The following is a 10693-nucleotide window of genomic DNA, read 5'->3' as shown; positions in this document are numbered from 1 at the left end:
ACTACGATTCCCAAGAGTCGATGTTTTCAATGACTTTCGCTTTTTAAGCAGGAGAATGAAAAGGGTGGAAGACGTCAACAGTTGCAAAAATGATATGGAAACACTCGCAGCGGCTCTTTTTGTAACAGTCAACAGTGTAACAATGTCAGTGCCTTCTTAGCATCACGTTCTTCAAGGTTTTTTTTTAAAAAAAAAAAAAACATGGTAATGTCCATTTATTAAAAGATTAGTCTCTGGGAAGCCCTTGCATCAAGATGCGGCAAAGAAAGTCCCAATCGCACAGAGAAACAGAGCAGTTTGAGAACCGATTTTAGAGATTAACAACACTTAGAAGATGCAACAAGTCCACTAAAGAGACAGCTTACACTACACTCGTTCGTCCTCTGTTAGAATATTGCTGCGCGGTGTGGGATCCTTACCAGGTGGGATTGACGGAGGACATCGAAAGGGCGCAAAAAAGGGCAGCTCGTTTTGTATTATCACGTAATAGGGGAGAGAGTGTGGCAGATATGATACGCGAGTTGGGATGGAAGTCATTAAAGCAAAGACGTTTTTCGTCGCGGCGAGATCTATTTACGAAATTTCAGTCACCAACTTTCTCTTCAGAATGGGAAAATATTTTGTTGAGCCCAACCTACATAGATAGGAATGATCATCAAAATAAAATAAGAGAAATCAGAGCTCGAACAGAAAGGTTTAGGTGTTCGTTTTTCTCGCGCGCTGTTCGGGAGTGGAATGGTAGAGAGATAGTATGATTGTGATTCGATGAACCCTCTGCCAAGCACTTAAATGTGAATTGCAGAGTAATCATGTAGATGTAGACACACACAAGTTCAATACATGTCAGCATTGGAGAAAACACAAGACGATATAAACTGTGTGCCCAGAAGTCTACACAAGTTCATTGCATTTCGTACCAAACACGCCATCCACATAACTAATAGACTATAGGATGCATCTGTATTACTATTACAGTCATTAATACTAGGGGAAGCATACTAAATTATGAAACACTGAAGGTGGATTTTTTTTCCCTTGATGCATGGTGTCAAGTTGCTGCAGTGTTTTTGGCACAAAAAGGAGGCTCAAACGCATTGCAAAGTTGTTAGACAGGGTTCAGATTGGGACTTTCAGCAGACCATGCTAAAAAGAACACCTGATTTTCTTCGAATCGGGGTACGATGAGCTCATTTGTGGGCAGGGCCGTTGTCAGCTGTAAAGAGAAGGTCTGAATCCAATCTGTTGCTTGCTGTTTTCTATCCTCGTACATACCTGCGTTTATTTTTCTACCGAGGAAAACTTTCAGTCCTGCCAAAGACCATGACTCCACAGATTCCCACTATCTCCACAACGAATTCAGTTACGTATCATTCGCGAGGCGTTGGCCAGCTCCACATACAACCACCGAGTGTCGCATCACATCATGTAGCGGGATTCACCACTCCGCAGTATCAGTTTCCAAGTGCACCCTGGACCAATGATTGCATTGTATGAATGCAGAGTCTCGCGGCGATAACATTTTATTCAATGTTCTCGGGTTTCCAACCGCGTCAATTGCTTATAACCACACGAGCTTTCGGCCAATCACTCCTTGGCCATTGTCAAGTGTTATGACAGGCAGTGGGATGTTGGTGCGCCACACGGACGCGAGAAATTTGACGAGTTTTTGGAACACCTCAATGGCATCAACAGTAACATCCAGTTCACCATGGAGGTGGAAAAAGAGAATGGATTGCACTTCCTCGACGTCCTTGTCCATCGTAAACGAAATGGGTGCCTTGGCCACAGCGTCTACAGAAAACCCACCCACACAGACCTGTACCTGCACGCTACCAGCCATCATCATCATCATCATCATCATCATCATCATCATCATCATCCAGCACAGAAGCACACAGTATTACAAACATTAGTGCATCGTGCAAGAGTAATATCAGACGACGACAACCTGCCCCACGTACTGAGCCACCTACGCAAGGTTTTCAGGAATAACGGCTACAGCGCCCATCAAGCGAAAGAAGTGATTCCTGGGAAGTTACAGAATAAGACCACCGACGAAGAGCAGGAAAAGAAACTTGCTCTGCTGCCATTCTGTGGCTCTGTGTCGGGCAAGATAAGTCGCCTGTTGAAAACACGCAAGATCAAATCCATCTTCAGGCCTCCAACGAAAATCCGTCAATTACTGAGACCAGTTAAAGACGCAGTAGGTCTCAGAACACCTGGAGTCTACGAAATACCTTGTGAGTGTGGCCAGAAGTACATCGGACAAACAGTGCGCACTGTGGAACAACGCAGGAAAGAACATGAGAGGTATTATCGCCTACGCTATCCAGAGAAATCTGCGTTAGAAAACGGTCACCACATAAAATTTGACGATACCTCTGTCCTGGCTCGCACTAACGGCTCCTGGGACAGTTTAATAAAGGAAGCTATTGAAATAAAAATTACTGCAAACACCCTGAATAGAGACGGTGGCTTGCAGTTCAGCGCTGCGTGGGATCCAGCGATCGCGCGGTTGAAGAGGGCACATCGAACGCAGACTCAAAACATGCCCATATATAGCAATGTCACGGGCAACAGTGACGTCACAGCCGGCAGCTAGTGTATACAGGGTGTTACAAAAAAGGTACGGCCAAACTTTCAGGAAACATTCCTCACACACAAATAAAGATGTTTAGTACACATATGTCCGGAAAAGCTTAATTTCCATGTTAGGGCTCATTTTAGTTTCGTCAGTATGTACTGTACTTCCTCGATTCACCGCCAGTTGGCCCAACTGAAGGAAGGTAATGTTGACTTCGGTGCTTGTGTTGACATGCGACTCATTGCTCTACAGTACTAGCATTATGCACATCAGTACGTAGCATCAAGAGGTTAGTGTTCATCACGAACGTGCTTTCGCAGTCAGTGCAATGTTTACAAATGCGGAGTTGGCAGATGCCCATTTGATGTATGGATTAGCACGGGGCGCGGTACGTTTGTATCGAGACAGAATTCCAGAACGAAGGTGTCCCGACAGGAAGACGTTCGAAGCAATTGATCGGCGTCTTAGGGAGCACGGAACATTCCAGCCTATGACTCGCGACTGGGCAAGACCTAGAACGACGACGACACCTGCAATGGACGAGGCAATTCTTCGTGCAGTTGACGATAACCCTAATGTCAGCGTCAGAGAAGTTGCTGCTGTACAAGGTAACGTTGACCACGTCACTGTATGGAGAGTGCTACGGGAGAACCAGTTGTTTCCGTACCATGTACAGCGTGAGCAGGCACTATCAGCAGCTGATTGGCCTCCACGGGTACACTTCTGCGAATGGTTCATCCAACAATGTGCCAATCCTCATTTAAGTGCAAATGTTCTCTTTACGGATGAGGTTTCATTCCAACGTGATCAAATTGTAAATTTTCACAATCAACATGTGTGAGCTGACGAGAATCCGCACGCAATTGTGCAATCACGTCATCAACACAGATTTTCTGTGAACGTTTGGGCAGGCATTGTTGGTGATGTCTTGATTGGGCCTCATGTTCTTCCACCTACGCTCAATGGAGCACGTTATCATGATTTCATACGGGATACTCTACCTGTGCTGCTAGAACATGTGCCTTTACAAATACGACACAACATGTGGTTCATGCACGATGGAGTTCCCGCACATTTCAGTCGAAGTGTTCGTACGCTTCTCAGCAACAGATTCGGTGACCAATGGATTTGTAGAGGCGGACCAATTCCATGGCCTCCACGCTCTCCTGACCTCAACCCTATTGACTTTCATTTATGGGGGCATTTGAAAGCTCTTGTCTACGCAACCCCGGTACCAAATGTAGAGACTCTTCGTGCTCGTATTGTGGACGGCTGTGATACAATACGTCATTCTCCAGGGCTGCATCAGCGCATCAGGGATTCCATGCGACGGAGGGTGGATGCATGTATCCTCGCTAACGGAGGACATTTTGAACATTTCCTGTAACAAAGTGTTTGAAGTCACGCTGGTACGTTCTGTTGCTATGTGTTTCCATTCCATGATTAATGTGATTTGAAGAGAAGTTATAAAATGAGTTCTAACATGGAAAGTAAGCGTTTCCGGACACATGTCCACATAACATATTTTCTTTCTTTGTGTGTGAGGAATGTTTCCTGAAAGTTTGGCCGTACCTTTTTGTAACACCATGTATATCCGACGGAGCATTATATATATATATATATATATATATATATATATATATATATATATATAAAATGATGTTTTATGCTCCGTCGGACAGATGGCCATTGGCGTGTACGGCATGAAACGTCGGAAAGCAAATACCCAGGCCAGAGGGGGGAGCTTTATGGTCTGGAGAATGTTTCCGTGACATTCCCTGGGTGATCTCGTCATTCCGTAAGACACAATAGATAAACACAAGTATGCCTCTATCCTTGGTGACCATGTCCGCCCCTACAAGCAGTTCGTTTCTCCTCGGCACGATTGCATCTAACAGCACGACAATGCAACGTGCCACACAGTTCGCAGTGCACATACGTGGTTCGAAGAGCAACACGACGAGTTTTACCGTATTCTCCGGGCCACCAAACTCCCCGGATTTACCAATAGAGAATCTGCGGGGCCACCTAGATCGCGCTCTTCGCGGCATGGATCCTCGACCGAGAAACCTAACGCCGCTGGACACGCCACTGGAGTCGGCATGGCTCCACATCTCTGCCGGTATCTTCCAGACCCCTCACTGATTCTCTCCCTGGACGTCTGTGCTGCAATAGATAGTTATTCCGGCTTCTGACAGGTGGCCACGATAATGTGACTGGACAGTGTAGAAGGTTGTCAACAGATATCTAGCAACAAAATGGATATTTAGGCGGTGTACGCATACTTTCTTCCAGAATCATCACGATAAACTGCACAAATTGCTAACAAAATCGCCATCTGAATGATCACTGATGTCAGAGTTCTCAAACGCAGAAGCCCAAAGGTGTACGGCGATTCGTCATATTTTAGTTTAATCCGTTTTGACAAAAGGCTTATTCGGGAGATTCATCAACTTTTCACGAAAAGCAGGACAACTGTTTTGGAAAAATCTCTGCGATTCTACACTACTGGTCATTAAAATTGCTACACCACGAAGATGACGTGGTACTACAGACGCGAAATTTAACCGACAGGAAGAAGATGTTGTGATATGCAAATGATTAGCTTTTCAGAGCAATCACACAAGGCTGGCGCCAGTGGCGACAACTACAACGTGCTGACATGAGGAACGTTTCCAACCGATTTCTCATACACAAACAGCAGTTGACCGGCGTTGCCTCGTGAAACGTTGTTGTGATGCCTCGTGTAAGGAGGAGAAATGCGTACCATCACGTTTCCGCCCTTGATAAAGGTCGGATTGTAGCCTATCGCGATTGCGGCTTATCGTGTCGCGACATTGCTGCCCGCGATGGCCGAGATCCAATGACTGTTAGCAGAATATGGAATCGGTGGGTTCAGGAGGGTAATAGGGAACGCCGTGTTGGATCCCAACGGCCTCGTATCACTAGCAGTCGAGATGACAGGCATCTTATCCGCATGGCAGTAACGGATCGTGCAGCCACGTCTCGATCCCTGAGTTAACAGATGCGGACGTTTGCAAGACAATAACCATCTGCACGAACAGTTCGACGACGTTTGCAGCAGCATGGACTATCAGCTCGGAGACCATGGCTGCGGTTACCCTTGACGCTGACAAAACGTCATTGTTTCGGATGAATCCAGGTTCTGTTTACAGCATCATGATGGTCGCATCCGTGTTTGGCGACATCGCGGCGAACGCACATTGGAAGCGTGTATTCGTCATCGCCATACTGGCGTATCACCCGGCGTGATGTTATGGGGTGCCATTGGTTACACGACTCTCTCACCTCTTGTTCGCATTGACGGCACTTTGAACAGTGGACCTTGCATTTCAGATGTGTTACGACCCGTGGCTCTGCCCTTCATTCGATCCCTGCGAAACCCTACATTTCAGCAGGATAATGCACGACCGCATGTTGCAGGTCCTGTACGGGCCTTTCTGCATACAGAAAATGTTCGACTGCTGCCCTCACCAGCACATTCTCCAGATCTCTCACCAATTGAAAACGTCTGGTCAATGGTGACCGAGCAACTGGCTCGTCACAATACATACGCCAGTCACTACTCTTGATGAACTATGGTATCTTGTTGAAGCTGCATGTGCAGCTGTACCTGTACACTCCATCCAAGCTCTGTTTGAATCAATGCCCAGGCGTATCAAGGCCGTTATTACGGCCAGAGGTGGTTGTTCTGGGTACTGATTTCTCAGGATCTATGCACCCAAATTACGTGAAAATGTAATCACATGTCAGTTCTAGTATAATATATTTGTCCAATGAATGCCCGTTTATCATCTGCATTTCTCCTTGGTGTAGCAATTTTAATGGCCAGTACTGTAGTATCAGCACTGGAGTGCTCATGCAAACCAAAGAGCTGTGTAGCAAATACACAGATTTTCGCAGATCAGCGAAGGGTGATAACCGTTTCGAAAGGTCGTGAGGCAGCAGCAATGCAGAAATAATAAACAAGACGGCACAATAACAAGGCAGTCATCTTCGAATAATTCGGAAAGTTTGTGTTGACGACATCTACTGAAGTTCTTCGTACTAGATAACGTAATATACACTACTCCAGGAGGACGATATTTATGAAGTTATTCACACATACCTCAAACCTTGGCTCCCACAGAGCGTGAAAACTGGAGATGAGACGCAGGCGGATGCGAGACGCGAGAAACTGAGGCGCGCATATTATAGTGGACGCAAGCAGTGTTTACGGGAACCAAGTTAATCCCTACGCAAACTTAAATTAAGTGATACAGACGCTCGCCCCCACCAACCATTGTGCTTTGCGAACGCGCACTGGAATGATAATGAGCTATGGCGTGTCGACGCCGTCGTTTTCGCGTTAAATTTCGGCGCATGAAAAAGTCAATTTCACATACAGGTAACAATGTCGCTGCTGATTCATCACGTCTCACGCCGCACATTCCTAGCCAAGAGCAGCATTCTACGTCACTGCCAGCGTTCTTCCCTGCAGACGTGGCTCCTTGGGACCTAATTTCTTGGAAAGTCGAGAGTAACACATGCCACATGGGGCGAGAGAACTACAATTCATTCCAAAGTAACTTTTGCAGAAGTACTTTGGCTTACGAGGAAGGCCTAGCGTGTGTCACGCACTTTATCTTTGTGAAAAATGAAACATCAGTCGCAGAGAGGTCATCAACATTGAAGAATGTGCTAAAATATTATAGATTCTTCTGACAACATTTAAATCAAAACTTTTAAGGAGTTAAACTGGTACGAGTACAGAAACAGATTAACGACGTACGCAGGAAACATGTAAATGCCGTGTCTCTTAACCTATCAGCACTGAGTGTCCCTTTCACTCGGCAATAAGAACTGGAACGCAACAATAAAGAACGCCGGCCTCAATGTTCCTGGCGTCCCAGATGGCATCTTCACAGAGAGCACTTTCACCGCCAAGTCTTCCATTCACCCGTATATGCGGGTTTGCTTTCAAATGGTCTCACATGTGACGACCAATACTTTTAGAACATTGCAATGATTTTCTCAGTACTTGTGAGGAAACATTTGTCAAACCAAATCAGCGCTAACGGAACGTTCCTTTACGTTGGTGATGCCCCCAAGAAAAGTCTCATCGCCAAATACCACTAAAGAAATTCGAATGACTTATGAGTACGCCTACAAGTGATATTCACTCCATTTTATAGTAAATGGCAACTCGTCGTGAATGTCGATAAATACGCATTACTGGGCATAAAGAGATAGACGCAACGCACCGAGCGATGTGATGCAGAGATTAAGGTATTGGATTCTAAATGGAGAGGACCGAAGTTCAATTCCACGTCGGGATATCACTCTAGGCGAAAGCGAAGATAGTCTTTTCAACAGGACACCGCCTATTCCTTCCTTATCCTTGCCAAATTACGTTGGTGCAGTAAGTGAAATGAACAGGATGTTAAGGATAAATGTTTACAACGTACCACAGTGATGTAGGGGAAGTCGAGACTTACAGTTTCATGTAGGACACTTATTGCCTATAAAGTATCAGAAACGAAATTTCTATGGTATTTGAAAGGCCGCACTAAGAGACACAAAATTAGAAACGAAGTGATAAGGGAAGAATTAGGGATGCAACCCAAAAGACAATCCAGTAAAAACAAAAATGATAACTCTTACTTCGTATGCCACCACAGAGACTTACTAAACTAGCAATGGATTATAAATCGAAGGGCAAAAGTAGTATGGGAAAAGACCAAGGAAGAAGTGACGATACCAGAAAAAGCCTTACGCCTAACCCTGAAGTGGAAGAAGAGGAAGTACGTCTATCAAGTCGGAAACAATCTCAAATTGCTCTACAGAGGCTACCTAAGCTACAGATCTGATTTTTGTCACAAACTTGTGCTGTAAAATTTACACAAAAGGCAGTCTTACAACATGTAAGTGCGAGAACAAGGACTATTTTGGCAAGAGGAAGAGAGAAAAAAAAAAGAAAAAAAAGAAGAGCTCGAAACGGTTAAGACATACTAAGCCAGTGAGGTGAGCATGCGCTGTAGCTTAGGTGGGGCATTTGTAGAACAGTTTGAGGCTGTTTCCTGGCTTCACAGACCACAAGTGTTCCATACCAACTTGTTCGTAGTTACCACTCTTTATGTTAAGAATGATAATATGTAGCTGTGACTGATGGCTCCCTGAAATTGCTAAATTTCGATTTATAAAGGGAAAAAAAAAACACTGAGTCATCTCGCTCACTGGGAGGGACTGACTTTTGCAGGAAAGTAGTAGGAAAATAATGGCGTGCTGACGATTTCAGTCGCCCCGACGCTTGCTCGGATGCCAGTGCCTTGCCAGCGAAAGGCAAACATCCGGTCCCAGTCCTGGCCAGATACACAATGTTGATCAGACGAGAAAGTTCATTCTGTTATAGTCTGCATCTATTTTTGCTTACCACAACCGCTCGTTCACAATAACGATGTAGCCATCAGAGCCTAATTGCATGCGTAGCCGGCAAAATAAGTACACAAGTACTGCCTAGATTCTACGCGAAATCAACTTGCCAGTATTATACAGTTTGTGCGTTAGAGAGCAAGCCATGTGCGATCCCTCAAACAGGGAAGAATGGCATCGTGCTAGGAATAAGTAATCAGTGCTGCTTGTCAAACTAAAAGAGTGAACGGAAATTTGATTATGCAAGTCAACGAGACAGCGTATTCGAAAATTCTTGTTCACACGAATTAATTAAAAATTTTGACCAACTGAATCCACCTACAGGTATGTACCAGCGTGTAGCTATGTAGTGGTGGCAAACTGTGACATGGATTTCACGAGACACCCATAGCACTGGGGCGTCATCCTGATTCATGACCGTTCAACCACTGCCAACAGCTCACGAAGATTGGTTATAGCTTGTGCGAAGGCGAGTTCTCTTCGTTCGACTGTGTCCCAAATGTAATCAGCAGGATTGAAGTCAGATGACACAGACGTCATGAAATCCTCCTCATATCTCTGGCGTGTTCACCAAACCAGGAGGTTGTGTATTTTCGTGCTGAAGGCACGGGTCACCTATGTGGTGCTGTAAACGAACAAATCGGCGTGTGCCGGCGAGTACTGCAACTCAGTGGTCCATGGGGACTTTTCCCATGCTTCGAGCTTTAAATAGCCGTGATCCTCCCCCCATGCTACTTTATGTGCACTGTGACGTGTGGTGACGGCGGCTTCTGTGCCTCCACAGCGACCACATGTTTTTGGATGGTGTCAATGCTGACGGCTAGCCATCTTCGACCAGCATTGAACTGGCGAGTGATTCGCTACACTGTGTGGCCAATCCATCCGTTGTCACAATCCACAGTAAGTGACACTAACTGGCTGCTGTAATTCTCCAGCCTTACCTGGATGCGGTGGCACGTGGAAAGACCTGTGCGTGCACGTCCTCTGAGATGGAGAGTCCCATAAATTGGGCACCCACAATCCAGCCGCGATCTAATGCGCTGACATTACACGTATTTCGCATCCTACACACGATTGTCACGTTGACGGTCGTACACAATCTCTTTCCAACACAGCCCCCCCCCCCCCCCTCTCTCTCTCTCTCTCTCTCTCTCTCTCTCTCTCTCTCTCTCTCTCTCTCTCTCAGTTTATATATAAATAAATGTCGTGTGGGTTCCAGCCTGGTGCAACGCTTTCGACTTGACGTCACTTCGGAGACTTGCGTGCCATTTTCGCTGCTTATTTAATAAAGCACCTCCCTGCAAGGCTAAGTGCTTCCCGTTCTAGACCTATCCATCACAGAACCGTGAGGATACTGAGAATCGAACCCGGGACCTTCACGTCACTAGCCACCAGCACTAACCACTTCTTTCCTATCTGTTTCTTCGTGTTTTTTTTTTTCCTCACTTCTGTGTGGATGTCGCATGACATCTCTCAATTTCCAAAGATGACAACTTAACTTTCATTACTACTACTACTACTACTACTACTACTACGGAGGGTGGCCAGTCCTCTGACCAAACACACTGAGCTGCCGTGCCGCGCTTTAATTCGTCATTTGTGTGTAACTGAATAAAAATTAGGATAAAACACCATTTTTAAGGAAAGCCTTGCTATCCAAGTTTCACGTCTGGAAGA

Source organism: Schistocerca americana, chromosome X (assembly GCF_021461395.2).
Source record: "Schistocerca americana isolate TAMUIC-IGC-003095 chromosome X, iqSchAmer2.1, whole genome shotgun sequence".
NCBI lineage: Eukaryota > Metazoa > Arthropoda > Insecta > Orthoptera > Acrididae > Schistocerca > Schistocerca americana.
Note: the sequence above shows the minus strand (reverse complement) of the source record.